This window comes from Xiphophorus hellerii, chromosome 17 (genome assembly GCF_003331165.1).
Source record: "Xiphophorus hellerii strain 12219 chromosome 17, Xiphophorus_hellerii-4.1, whole genome shotgun sequence".
NCBI lineage: Eukaryota > Metazoa > Chordata > Actinopteri > Cyprinodontiformes > Poeciliidae > Xiphophorus > Xiphophorus hellerii.
Genome location: NC_045688.1, coordinates 10,481,550 through 10,497,672, shown reverse-complemented (window position 1 = coordinate 10,497,672; position 16,123 = coordinate 10,481,550).

Genomic DNA, 16,123 nt, shown 5'->3' with positions numbered 1-16,123 from the left:
TAAAATGTTAAGGTGTTTAAAGACATGAGAAATTAAATATACATTCTGGAGAGGGAAAGAACAATAAAAATTCTACTTTTGAAAATGTTCATGTAGAAATAACTAGTATATCCCAACCCCCTTTTCAAATGCATCTTTTGGAACCTTTGAGCTTCTTTAGAATTGGATTTTGTTTTTAATCCAAATGAGCCGAGTTCATTACATGAACTAGAACAATCATTGCAAAAGATTAAACTACAATGCCCATTTACACAGAAAAAAAAAAAAAAAAACTTACCTAAGATTTTCCAGTGCAAAAATCACTTCAAATAAGTCACAAGTAAGATATAAGTAACTTTTTATCAAGATATGAGCTTGTTTTAAGTCATTTTTTCCTTAATATTGATGAAGAAGAACTTATTACATTGTCAGATTATTTCACTTATAGCAAGGAAAGATGTTCTGTTATAAGTGAAATTAATATGCCAATGTAACTATTTTTTAAACAATGCTAAATAATTAGACTTAAACAAGCTCATATCTTGATGAAAAGTTACATGTATATTAGTTTTATTATAGTGTACTAAGAAATTTGCACTAGAAAGTAGTCCAAAACTACTTGATAAGACCTTTTGTTCCTGCAGTGTGGCTCAAACATCCACCTTTAAATTGTGAAACAAAAAAGTGGTTAAAAAGACAGCAAATATTGCATTTACAATTCAATATTTTCCAAGTTAGGCCACTACATTACCTTTACTATAACTTGCTTTAAAACACTTAACTTTTCAAAACATTCCAACTCTTTTTTAAAAGAACTGCTTATTACACTTATTAGCTGATTATGCAACACCAAAGGTAGGTGCCTGCAGCATCCCGTCTGTCATATGACAAAGTATATACTTTGTGAAAGACTCATAATCTGGGTGTACAAGAAGGCAGAGTACTATACGGCAAGTATTTGCTTCTGGGAAGATTTTGTTAGCCTCATGGAGGAATTCAATTTGTGGAAGATGAGGAAAGCCCAGTGGAGGCACCATGGATGCTCCGGAAGCAAACTCCAGTATCATTTCAAGGGCATTCTCCTTCTGAAAGACAAAATGTTGAAATTATTACCTTTGTTATAAGGTATCCAGCATGTACTCTTAAAGACATTGTAGGAGCTATTTCTCCATTTTCAGTTAAATCTTAGAATTTAGACTATTTAGTTTATTTGTATTTTTTTTCTTATTCTCTAGCTGATTAGAGACAACTTGCTGGGAGCGCTGCTGATCGCTGGCCAGTTTGTCATTCCTGAGGTTTGAAAAGCCTCTATAGCTTTAAATTATTTGATAACTTGGCTTTATTTCTGAACCAAATATGAGGATTCGCAGCGACTCAATGTTTTAGTATTTTCCGTTACTGAATTAATGTCTAAATTAAAAAAGGGGTTGCCACCTTTCATAAGTTTCAATAAGGAACGCCCACCACGGCTTCTCATGTAGATTATGAAAATTGTGAAGTGAAAATGTGAAAGCCAATAATTTCATTTCTCATAATGAACAAAGACTGCGATGGACTGGCTACCTGTCCAGGTGTACCCGCCTCTCGCCCGCTGCTGGTGCGAGATGGGAACAAATCATATACACAACAAATCGCTTCCCATATCGCTTCAATACGGGACGCAAAATACTGGACTATTCCGTATTTTATAGGGCGAATAGCAACTCCAGTGCTAACTAAATAGGCTACTTAAATTATCCCAATTAATATTTCATTATTCCACTAGCACGAAGCTAACGTAGCCTGGTAAGCTACAGTTATACGAACCGACATCTGAACATCCACTTACCTTGACTTGACGTTGAAAAAGTCTTCTTGTTGCAGAGAATAAATTATCCGTATTTCTTCATTTATGTCGAGCACGAGCTGCAGCGCTGAATATTGTGTTGAAAACACGAGCATTTGAGCTGGACTGACCTGACATTGTAGACCACGGACTAGCACAATAAAGTAGCCTAAAGCTAGAATGCCTGTCCGCCAAAATGCTACGTAAATCTGTGACGTTTTGACTAGACAGAAAGCTAATTCAAGATATCAGTAATGTCATTTTGACTAGTCAGAATGTCAATTTAAGATATCTTAAATGGAAAAGCTGAATAATTCAAGATATCTCTAATTCATTTAGAGATATCTTAAAAGGAATTTTGACTAGTCAAAATTTACAATTCAAGATATCTTTAATTTAGTTTTGTCTAGTCATTATTTGCTTTTAAGATATCTATAATTTACTTTTCACTAGTCAAAACTACATTTCTCCTATCCAAAAATACATTTAAGATATCTTGAATTATGTTGTCATTTAAGATATCTTTAATTAGAATTATGACTAGTCAAAACTAAAATCGAGATATCTTGAATTTACTTTATGACTAGTCATAATTTAATTGTAGATATCTGAAATGTGTATTTCAGATAGTCAATAATTCATTGTAGATATCTTGAATTGACGTCTCCATACAAGTCAATGGTAAGTCTGACATCATTTCGACTAGTCAGAATGTAATTAGAGATATCTCAAATAGGTATTATGACTAGTCAGAATGTAATTAGAGATATCTTAAATCGCTAAAACGTCTAGTCATAAGACAGTTTAAGATATCTGGAATGTAAGGGCGGCAAAACCGAATTTATGTTAAAACGGCTTGCCATAGGTCCTTTTACTTTTTCATCTGTGACTCACAGATTCACGTCAGACTGACGTCATAGACCGGCCGAAGTGGAGTCTTTGAATGTAGACCCTCTGCATCATTTCTCTACTCGGTCACTAATCTTTTTGATTTTGTCTCACGTGGCAACACTTGTGAACGAAACCTGATTTTCGGTCTTTGCTAAAACCTAAATCCACAAAGATTCAGGGACGGAGAGAGAGGTAAGAGTCGGGAATGATTGTCTATCCTATGATAATCTCTCTAAACCTCATTTTCAGTCTATGCTGATGGACTGAAAATCAGGGTTCGTTCACAAGTGTTGCCAAGGGAGACGGAAAATAAAAGTATTGGTGCTGGGGCTTTTTTTAAAGAACTAGTCTTTAAAAAAAGTATTTCTTTAAAAGAAAAGTACTTTCTACAAAAATACAAAGTCTTAAAAAAAACTTACGCAGGAAGCGTAAGGTACGATGTTGGCGGGATGGAGGAGGAGTTTTTGAACTGAATTATTTATTCTATACTCTCTTAGAACAGATGTGTTAAAAACAACGCATGATGTGTTAAATTTTAACACATGTACCGCATCAGCTCAAGGACAACACATGACGTGTTATTTGTAACACAATTTTTGTGTCTGTCATTTTAACACAAGTATTGTGTCACTTAAATCAACACAAAATATGTGTCAAGATGTGTTATTTTGAAACACAAATGTGTAGAATGTACTATTTATAGATTAGAGCTTATAAAAATTGACATTTCAAATTGTGGATATTAGAGTTTTTTTTATTACAATCATGCAAATAGCAAAGTTGACACAGCTACAATTTATAGTTCAAATATTAAAAAATTAAAATAGAAATTGAAATCACCAAGCTAACAAAATAGCACTTTTAAATACAATAACATGTGCAAAAGAGAACATGGATGAAAATAATGACAAACATCATGAAAAAGAAATGAAAATAAATTCCTGTCCCTTTCAACATTCGTGAGATTTTCAATCCCACTCAAATTTAAACTTCCATTTTCAATACCGAACAATCATGGATCAAAATACAATATTTTGTATCTTGGTGCCACATACAGCTTTCTGTTACCAAAACTCGTCATAACATCTAAAGGATGGAAATCACAAATATCTGCAAGCGTGATCAATTCATAATCACTAGTTTTTTGTACTACATATGCATAAAAATGATCATCAAAGTATATTACATTTAGTATTTGAACAAAGATAAAAATGGAGTCATTATGTGCCAGAAAATGAACAACTTCACCAAATACAGGTTCTTTTCGGTAATCTGCTCTCAATGACAAAATGGAGCCAGTTATGTAGATTTGACTATACACATTAAGACTGTGAGACAGATATATTTTCGTGGCTAAAGACATGTCAGTTTTTAGAGCTAACATTAACTGATTTAACAAGAGCTCAGATTTGTCCAGTGACCCCAGAATGACAAGATAGGCATTGGTCACACTGACTTTCTTAGAGATGAGAGAGCAATGTTTATAGTGATACATTTGTTGTACCTGGTGTTTGAAAGCCAATGTCTTTGAAACGTTTTTAAAGTTGCACATAACATGTGCAAGTCTTTTGAATGGATTATGCTTTGCTTCAAATCGCATGCACCAAAGTTTAAACAGAGGTCCAAAACGAGCCATTATCCTTGGATATTGGAATGTGTCTGCGACTAAAACTTGGTTTATTTGAACATTTTTTCTTGCTGTATCAGATCTGTGACCTAAAAATATTTCCTTTGGTTTGACAAGTGAAAACTTCGCAAAACATTTTTTTATTTTATATTGTGTGTCAAGATCATCAAATATGTGCTTGGCATCTTCAAACTCTTTCATCAAAGTATCACTGTCACCAGGTACTTGCAAACTATTCAACAAAGTTGTAGTTGATTGCTGCAACCTGTCTACAGTTCTAGTAATTAGCTCCTTTGCACAGTTCACATTTTTCATGACATCAGAAAAAGTTACATTTGAAGATGAATACATCTGGGAAACAAAAGATGCTGCACAATTACTGAGCTCAATGTAATTTTCTGATTGTGGAGCTGCAACCATAATATTGGGTGTATCCAAATTATCAGTATGAGTTTGTTCTCCACTGTTTGAACCCTCGCTTGGGAACAAGGATTGCACAACAGGCATATCTTTTGTACCCATCTTAAGATGTACTCTGTGTAGATGCCTAGTAAATGAATTCAAGTTATAATATGTTCTTGGACAATTTTCCTGAGCACATCTAATTTTTATATTCTGTCCATCTGATAAGCAGTGTATTTCACGGAGGTGCCATAGGAGATTTTTCACCTCTTTGAAACCAGTTTGTCTACATTTTGGACAACAATACATTTCATTTACAAGCTTTAAGTTGTGCAATCAATTCAATCACCCTTGTTTTTCTTTGTGTGGAGAATGGAAGATCATAGATGTACTCAAAAAATGTAAAGACAGGTCCGAGTTGGGATGGATAACACAAGTTAAACACCCAGTACAGCTTAAAAAGCTTGTCCACAGCACATGTGAGTCCATCGTCCAGGGGGATGGTGACTTTGTCATTTTTTGCAACGATGACATACTGCTTTGACGACCGCAGATTACCGATGCAGATGAGCTGGGTCTGATGGTTTGTTGATGAAGTAGCAGAATCATTGCAGAGGGATGCTATTCTTGTTCCAGTCTTAGAAACAAAAATTAAGAAATAAAACAAAACACATTTGTTGGTGAAATAATCAGGAATTCAATGTAATTTCTGTTTAAAATAATATTTGTCAAAGGATAAACACCTACCTAACCCTACTAATTATGTGTTGAAATATTCAAATAAATATTCAACACATACTGCGTGTCATATTATATTCATTTTAACACACAATGTGTAAAATTAACACAAAATATGCTTTTAATTTAATAACACATTTTTTGTGTTATTTTTTAACACATCTGTTTTTAGAGTGTATGTTGTATATACAAGTTGCACTGCTCCTTATGTAGATTTGAATATCTATTTCTACATATCTACATCATATATCTACATGATGGGCCATAAGTTTCCATAGGAAAAAAAGAAACATTTTATATTGGACAACCGTTCTTATTTATATAATGTGCTCTATATGATTAGCATTGTTTTGAATACACAGATTAATACGTGGATCACTTCGTGGTTGTTGTGCAACATTTCCAGTTTTTGGAAACTTACAAATAAGTTTTTCCACAGTGTCGTGACGCTCCTTCCTTGTTTTCTGTTAAAGTTTCGTACAACCATGTGACAGCTTCCCGATTCAGCCATCAGTATAATTTCAATTCTTTGCTCTTTTGTCAAACGCATCTTCTTTGGTGTAGGAGCTATTGATCTATTTTCAGTTGGGTACATTGGGTATATAAAAAATATACATTTTACATTCTCCTGTGTATGGAAACTTTTTCCCCACACGTTATTTGTCCCCCCTCCCACATGTCATCTGATCTGACCATGATCACATGACACAGACCCCCTATTATCATTTAACAAACAGGTCTTTTTTTATAAAGACTTTGTCTTTAAAGCCCCATACCTCACGAAACTGGCGCTCTGCGGGTGGGAGAAGAGTAGTTGCCCCTGCTGCGGTGGCGCTGCGCGTCCTGGAGGCCAAACCTGATTGGCTGAGCAGGTTATTGCTTTTACTTACGGCAATCCGTGTCATGTGACTCAACTTTAATAGTCACATAACATAGATATATGATGTAGATATGTAGAAATAGATATTCAAATCTACATAAGGAGCAGTGCAACTTGTATATACAACATAGAATAAATAATTCAGGGCAAAAACTCCTCCTCCATCCCGCAATCATCGTACCTTAGCTTCCTGCGTAGTTTTTTTTTTTTTTAAGAATTTGTCTTTCAAAAAACGTCAGTCTGTGACGTGTGATTCGGAGTTTGAATATGCCACCCGAGGATCACGTGACCAGCTGAGCAAATCAGGTGCAGGCGACCGCTCCACACAATCCTATTTACATACAGTATTTGAATGCAGGTCCTTTTACTTTTTCATCTGTGACGTCACATATTGACGTCAGACTGACGTCATAGACCGGCCGGAGCGGAGTCTTTGAATGTAGACCCTCTGCATCATTTCTCTACTCGGTCACTAGTCTTTTTGTTTTTGTCTCACGTGGCAACACTTGTAAACGAAACCTCACTTTCGGTCTTTGCTGAAACCTAAATCTACAAAGATTTAGCGACGGACAGAGAGAGAGAGGTAAGAGACGGGAACGATTATCTATCCTAGGATGATCTATCTAAACCTCATTTTCAGTCTAGATAGATCATCCTAGGATAGATCATCGTTCCCGTCTCTTACCTCTCTCTCCGTCCGTCGCTAAATCTTTGTAGATTTAGGTTTTAGCATAGACTGAAAATCAGGGTTCGTTCACAAGTGTTGCCAAGGGAGACGGAAAATAAAAGTATTGGTGCCGGGGCTTTTTTTAAAGAACTAGTCTTTAAAAAAAGTATTTTTTAAAAAAAGACAAGGTCTTAAAAAAAAGCGCAAAGCCAACTGGCGCAGCTCCAACTCATAGGCTCATATTTTTCCAGCCCAACCACAAGAAAACTTTATAAATTATATTTGTTAAATGATCTTACAGTATTTCGTTAATCGTTGAAGTAGAAAAATATGACCCTAAGTAAAAACAATAGCGAAGAGCTGCCTCTCTCGCACCTCCCTCCACCAGCAGTTCCTCAGGATCCTGGTGGGGGGAAGCCGAGAGAGCGCCTGAAGGACCCGTTGCATGCAGTCACTCATCACACCACTAGGTGGCTCCAAACACATGGATACAACAATCTCATTACAAACACATACACACTATTATTATTATTATTTTGGGCAAAATTCACATACACACTTTTTTCTCTGTTGCATATATGTTGTATATACAAGTTGCACTGCTCCTGATGTAGATTTGAATATCTATTTCTACATATCTACATCATATATCTACAGGATGGGCCATAAGTTTCCATAGAAAATTTTTTTTTTATATTGGACAACTGTTCTTATTTATATAATGTTCTCTATATGATTAGCATTGTTTTGAATACACAGATTAATACGTGGATCACTTTGTGGTTGTTGTGCAACATTTCCAGTTTTCTGAAACTTGCAAATAAGTTTTGCCGCAGTGTCGTGTGTGACGCTCCCCAGCCAGCATGCATGGGTGGGTCCCACATGGGTTTATTGTGGGCTAACTGCATGGGACCCATATAGTTGACCTAAAATAGAGCTGATATAAGGTAAATTGTAGAAGCAATTGCATAAGCTTTTCTTTCCACTAAAGGAAAGGCTCTCCTTGGACGGTGATCTCGTCTTGGAGGTCACCAAGGTGTATTGTATTTGAACCTAAAACATGCTCGCTATATGGTCCTGTATCTGGCTCATTTACTAATTCTGTCCTACAAAAGGATCTGTAAGTACATTTCTTCTGTCTGTTTTACCTGTATTGTATAAAAGTTTAGGGAGAGATTTTAAATCGCTAGTTAAAAGAATTTGCTGCTCGTAGCGGACCGGATGACCGGAGTACCCCAAAAGAGACTTGATTTTTATTGTTATTTTTGCTTTTCTTTCTGTATTTGATCATTTTTATAATATTGTTAACACACACAGCTACACCCACGATAAGCATATTTTGGTGCAGAGCGATTTCAAACTCCGCACTGTTGTGGGTCAAACCGTTTTCAAATTCTGCGGCGCCATATTCAATTTGCTGGTCCATTTGAGCGCCAACGCGGCAGAATAAAATGGGTTCACTCAAGAAGGTTGTTTCAAAGTGTCTTGACAGGTTAAAACCACTTGCTTGATTTTAAAAGAGTAACTATTGTGCTTTCATTCTGTGTACATTGAACCAGCATGCTGGCTTGGCTGGGACCCACCCATGCAAGGGTGCAGTTTTTAAATGAAGCTGCACTGAATCGTTTAGTTGTGGGCTATATAGGTAATGATGAGTGGGCACGGGTTTTATCTGGGCTAACTGCATGAGGCCCATAAGGTTAACCTAAAATGGGACCCATATTGTTGGCCCATTTGGGCTAAATGTACGGGCCCTATTCAGCATTAATGTGGGCTAACTGGGAGTGGGACAGAAATGGGAACACTATATGGGGCACATGTGCTTTCAGTATATTGGGCCTAAAAGCTTTTTTGTAAATAAAATGAAGGCAAAGCAGTTAATATTTTTAAATCATGTTTGTTTTATCATGTAAGTGACACTTTAAAGCGTTTTGTTCTGTCGTAGTTTGTTTCAGTCTGCAACTGTTGTGTGTTGGTCTATAGAGTAGTCTTCAGTGGCCAAGCCTGAGTCAATGATTGAAAGATGAAGAATTTCTCTTTGATGTTGTTGCAATATTTTGCTATTAAGCACTTACTGTATGTGAAATGTACTTATATTTAAGTGTAGCTCTTGTTCTTTTATATGTACAATATTTTAGGATTTGTTAGTAATATTTATTAGTAATTTTCTAAACTACTCTTAAGATTAATACTACTGTCTTAGTCCTGTCACAGTAACAAATAAATGAGGATAATTGCATTAGTGAAAATGTTCAGTGTTTACAATATTCAGTGATTATACAAAGGCTGATTTGCCAACATAGAATAAATAATTCAGGGCAAAAACTCCTCCTCCATCCCGCCATCATCGTACCTTACGCTTCCTGCGTAGGTTTTTTTTTTTTTTTTTTTTTTTTTAAAGACCTGGTCTTTTAAAAAAATACTTTATTTTCTTTAAAATTAAGACAAAGTCTTTTTAAAAAAATACTTTTTTTAAAGACTAGTTCTTTAAAAAAAAGCCCCGGCACCAATACGCTTCCTTGTACTCTGCAGTAGCTACGCTTGTCCATTTAAGAAAGGAAAACCAATCTTTAATGGGCTTTATGCTTACAAGAGTATCTTGCAAGACAAAGACACTGATTAGTCACCGAGTAGAGAAATGATGCAGAGGGTCTACATTCAAAGACTACGCTCCGGCCGGTCTATGACGTCAATCTGACGTCAATCTGTGAGTCACAGATGAAAAAGTAAAAGGACCTATGGCAAGCCGTTTTAACATAAATTCGGTTTTGCCGCCCTTACATTCCAGATATCTTAAACTGTCTTATGACTAGACGTTTTAGCGATTTGAGATATCTCTAATTACATTCTGACTAGTCGAAATGACGTCAGACTTACCATTGACTTGTATGGAGACGTCAATTCAAGATATCTACAATGAATTATTGACTATCTGAAATACACATTTCAGATATCTACAATTAAATTATGACTAGTCATAAAGTAAATTCAAGATATCTCGATTTTAGTTTTGACTAGTCATAATTCTAATTAAAGATATCTTAAATGACAACATAATTCAAGATATCTTAAATGTATTTTTGGATAGGAGAAATGTAGTTTTGACTAGTGAAAAGTAAATTATAGATATCTTAAAAGCAAATAATGACTAGACAAAACTAAATTAAAGATATCTTGAATTGTAATTTTGACTAGTCAAAATTCCTTTTAAGATATCTCTAAATTAGTTAGAGATATCTTGAATTATTCAGCTTTTCCATTTAAGATATCTTAAATTGACATTCTGACTAGTCAAAATGACATTACTGATATCTTGAATTAGCTTTCTGTCTAGTCAAAACGTCACAGATTTACGTAGCATTTTGGCGGACAGGCATTCTAGCTTTAGGCTACTTTATTGTGCTAGTCCGTGGTCCACAATGTCAGGTCAGTCCAGCTCAAATGCTGTTTTCAACACAATATTCAGCGCTGCAGCTCGTGCTCGACATAAATGAAGAAATACGGATAATTTATTCTCTGCAACAAGAAGACTTTTTCAACGTCAAGTCAAGGTAAGTGGATGTTCAGATGTCGGTTCGTATAACTGTAGCTTACCAGGCTACGTTAGCTTCGTGCTAGTGGAATAATGAAATATTAATTGGGATAATTTAAGTAGCTTATTTAGTTAGCACTGGAGTTGCTATTCGCCCTATAAAATACGGAATAGTCCAGTATTTTGCGTCCCGTATTGAAGCGATATGGGAAGCGATTTGTTGTGTATATGATTTGTTCCCATCTCGCACCAGCAGCGGGCGAGAGGCGGGTACACCTGGACAGGTAGCCAGTCCATCGCAGTCTTTGTTCATTATGAGAAATGAAATTATTGGCTTTCACATTTTCACTTCACAATTTTCATAATCTACATGAGAAGCCGTGGTGGGCGTTCCTTATTGAAACTTATGAAAGGTGGCAACCCCTTTTTTAATTTAGACATTAATTCAGTAACGGAAAATACTAAAACATTGAGTCGCTGCGAATCCTCATATTTGGTTCAGAAATAAAGCCAAGTTATCAAATAAGTTAAAGCTATAGAGGCTTTTCAAACCTCAGGAATGACAAACTGGCCAGCCATCAGCAGCGCTCCCAGCAAGTTGTCTCTAATCAGCTAGAGAATAAGAAAAAAAATACAAATAAACTAAATAGTCTAAATTCTAAGATTTAACTGAAAATGGAGAAATAGCTCCTACAATGTCTTTAAGAGTACATGCTGGATACCTTATAACAAAGGTAATAATTTCAACATTTTGTCTTTCAGAAGGAGAATGCCCTTGAAATGATACTGGAGTTTGCTTCCGGAGCATCCACGGTGCCTCCACTGGGCTTTCCTCATCTTCCACAAATTGAATTCCTCCATGAGGCTAACAAAATCTTCCCAGAAGCAAATACTTGCCGTATAGTACTCTGCCTTCTTGTACACCCAGATTATGAGTCTTTCACAAAGTATATACTTTGTCATATGACAGACGGGATGCTGCAGGCACCTACCTTTGGTGTTGCATAATCAGCTAATAAGTGTAATAAGCAGTTCTTTTAAAAAAGAGTTGGAATGTTTTGAAAAGCTAAGTGTTTTAAAGCAAGTTATAGTAAAGGTAATGTAGTGGCCTAACTTGGAAAATATTGAATTGTAAATGCAATATTTGCTGTCTTTTTAACCACTTTTTTGTTTCACAATTTAAAGGTGGATGTTTGAGCCACACTGCAGGAACAAAAGGTCTTATCAAGTAGTTTTGGACTACTTTCTGGTGCAAATTTCTTAGTACACTATAATAAAACTAATATACATGTAACTTTTCATCAAGATATGAGCTTGTTTAAGTCTAATTATTTAGCATTGTTTAAAAAATAGTTACATTGGCATATTAATTTCACTTATAACAGAACATCTTTCCTTGCTATAAGTGAAATAATCTGACAATGTAATAAGTTCTTCTTCATCAATATTAAGGAAAAAATGACTTAAAACAAGGTCATATCTTGATAAAAAGTTACTTATATCTTACTTGTGACTTATTTGAAGTGATTTTTGCACTGGAAAATCTTAGGTAAGTTTTTTTGTTGTTTTTTCTGTGTAAATGGGCATTGTAGTTTAATCTTTTGCAATGATTGTTCTAGTTCATGTAATGAACTCGGCTCATTTGGATTAAAAACAAAATCCAATTCTAAAGAAGCTCAAAGGTTCCAAAAGATGCATTTGAAAAGGGGGTTGGGATATACTAGTTATTTCTACATGAACATTTTCAAAAGTAGAATTTTTATTGTTCTTTCCCTCTCCAGAATGTATATTTAATTTCTCATGTCTTTAAACACCTTAACATTTTATAATTAAATTTGTAAGGTTACCTACTCATATCAGTTCCAAGTTTTATTTGTAGTAATTGTATCTTTATAACAATGCATTTGATCAAATGTTTTTGATGTTTGTCACTCCTCAAACATAGTGACATGCACTTAAATCAATAAAGCATTTGGAATTTCTGCACAACAGGCCTGGTATTTCTCCTTCAGATCTGAAATATGATTGACTGCAAGATTAACTGACTGAAGTTGCTGCTGAGCCTGGATTGGTTGGTTCTACAACTACACTAGGAACCTCTTCAGCATCAGTGGTTGGTAGTGGCCAGAGGACCACAAAGCCCCACCTTGGGCCAAAAGAAAGTCGATCTGCTCTCTTATAGCTAATATGAATTGCTGGTCTACCTCGACCACCTAAAATAGAATCATATTCAAATGCCTTAGCATAATGTTTACTTTATACATCTGTTTTTCTCTATCTGTCTATCCTCTACAGGTGTCCCTGTGTCTCCTAAGGGTGACACTATGCACTTCACACAATGTATACATTTATTTTGATATACATAATTTCCTATTGCAAATGCCTGAACACAAAGCTTTAAACTTTTATAGAAGCTGGAAAGCAACTTAAAGTGTGAATCAGACATGAACCGGGGCTGTGCTTTTATTTTCAGAGGAGCTAAAGGAGGGAGCTGTAGTGCCGTGTAGCAGGTCAAAATCAAGAGCTGGCTGGCTTTACTATCGTTTCCGAAGCGGCAGATAGCTTTACCACAGTATAAAAACTACATCTGGTTATTACCTGAATTGGCCCGGGCTGCGGAATATTAATATTAATATAATAAAATCGCGCTCTCCACATATCCCGTTCTGAAGAACTCTTTCTATATTGTAGCAATTTCTTACAATTTTGCCCAAAACTGCCAGTGCCATTGAATGTTCAGGCAATTGTTTGGACAGCTCAGCACAGCCAAAGAGGGGCTTACACGCAATTTCTTACTTCAGATATCTAAAATTGTAATTCTGACTAGTCATAATTACGTTCGAGATATCTTAAATTATAATTACGGATGTATGACCCTTCCGATGACGAATCCGGTGACGTTATTTGAGATATCTTGAAAGGAATTTTGACTAGTCAAAATGTAATTGAAGATATCTTGAATTATTATTATTCCTAGTCAGAATGTAAATACAGATATCTTAAATTACCATTCCGGATAGTCAAAATGTAGTTTTGTCTAGTCAAAATCCAATTTTAGATATCTGGAATGTAATTACGGATAGTCAGACGAAACCGAATTTATGTTAAAACGGCTTGCCATAAAGGACCAGCATTCAAATACTGTACGTAAATAGGATTGTGTGGAGCGGTCGCCTGCACCTGATTGGCTCAGCTGGTCACGTGATCCTCGGGTGGCATATTCAAACTCCGAATCACACGTCACAGATTGACGTCATAGGCCGGCCAAAGCGGAGCCAATCATAGGATAATCTATCTAAACCTCATTTTCAGTTTAGATAGATTATCATAGGATAGATCATCGTTCCCGTCTCTTACCTCTCTCTCCGTCCGTCCCTAAATCTTTGTAGATTTAGGTTTTAGCAAAGACTGAAAATCAGGGTTCGTTCACAAGTGTTGCCAAGGGAGACGGAAAATAAAAGTTTTGGTGGTGGGGCTTTTTTTAAAGAACTAGTCTTTAAAAAAAGTATTTTTTAAAAAGACAAGGTCTTAAAAAAACAAAACAAAAAACTTACGCAGGAAGCGTAAGGTACGATGTTGGCGGGATGGAGGAGGAGTTTTTGAACTGAATTATTTATTCTATATGTTGTATATACAAGTTGCACTGCTCCTTATGTAGATTTGAATATCTATTTCTACATATCTACATCATATATCTACATGATGGGCCATAAGTTTCCATAGGAAAAAAAGAAACATTTTATATTGGACAACCGTTCTTATTTATATAATGTGCTCTATATGATTAGCATTGTTTTGAATACACAGATTAATACGTGGATCACTTCGTGGTTGTTGTGCAACATTTCCAGTTTTTGGAAACTTACAAATAAGTTTTTCCACAGTGTCGTGACGCTCCTTCCTTGTTTTCTGTTAAAGTTTCGTACAACCATGTGACAGCTTCCCGATTCAGCCATCAGTATAATTTCAATTCTTTGCTCTTTTGTCAAACGCATATTCTTTGGTGTAGGAGCTATTGATCTATTTTCAGTTGGGTACATTGGGTATATAAAAAATATACATTTTACATTCTCCTGTGTATGGAAACTTTTTCCCCACACGTTTTTTGTCCCCCCTCCCACATGTCATCTGACCATGATCACATGACACAGACCCCCTATTATCATTTAACAAACAGGTCTTTTTTATAAAGACTTTGTCTTTAAAGCCCCATACCTCACGAAACTGGCGCTCTGCGGGTGGGAGAAGAGTAGTTGCCCCTGCTGCGGTGGCGCTGCGCGTCCTGGAGGCCAAACCTGATTGGCTGAGCAGGTTATTGCTTTTACTTACGGCAATCCGTGTCATGTGACTAAACTTTAATAGTCACATGACATAGATATATGATGATATGTAGAAATAGATATTCAAATCTACATAAGGAGCAGTGCAACTTGTATATACAACATAGAATAAATAATTCAGGGCAAAAACTCCTCCTCCATCCCGCAATCATCGTACCTTACGCTTCCTGTGTAGGTTTTTTTTTTTTTAAGAATTTGTCTTTCAAAAAACGTCAATCTGTGACGTGTGATTCGGAGTTTGAATATGCCACCCGAGGATCACGTGACCAGCTGAGCAAATCAGGTGCAGGCGACCGCTCCACACAATCCTATTTACATACAGTATTTGAATGCAGGTCCTTTTACGTTTTCATCTGTGACGTCACAGATTGACGTCAGACTGACGTCATAGACCGGCCGGAGCGGAGTCTTTGAATGTAGACCCTCTGCATCATTTCTCTACTCGGTCACTAGTCTTTTTGTTTTTGTCTCACGTGGCAACACTTGTGAACGAAACCTCACTTTCGGTCTTTGCTGAAACCTAAATCTACAAAGATTTAGCGACGGACAGAGAGAGAGGTAAGAGACGGGAACGATGATCTATCCTATGATGATCCATCTAGACTGAAAATGAGGTCAGTCTAGATCCATCTAGACTGAAAATGAGGTTTAGATAGATCATCATAGGATAGATCATCGTTCCCGTCTCTTACCTCTCTCTCCGTCCGTCCCTAAATCTTTGTAGATTTAGGTTTTAGCATAGACTGAAAATCAGGGTTCGTTCACAAGTGTTGCCAAGGGAGACGGAAAATAAAAGTATTGTTGCTGGGGCTTTTTTTAAAGAACTAGTCTTTAAAAAAAGTATTTTTAAAAAAAGACAAGGTCTTAAAAAAAAGCGCAAAGCCAACTGGCGCAGCTCCAACTCATAGGCTCATATTTTTCCAGCCCAACCACAAGAAAACTTAAGATTAATACTACTGTCTTAGTCCTGTCACAGTAACAAATAAATGAGGATAATTGCATTAGTGAAAATGTTCAGTGTTTACAATATTCAGTGATTATACAAAGGCTGATTTGCCAACATAGAATAAATAATTCAGGGCAAAAACTCCTCCTCCATCCCGCCATCATCGTACCTTACGCTTCCTGCGTAGGTTTTTTTTTTTTTTTTTTTAAAGACCTGGTCTTTTAAAAAAATACTTTATTTTCTTTAAAATTAAGACAAAGTCTTTTTTAAAAAATACTTTTTTTAAAGACTAGTTC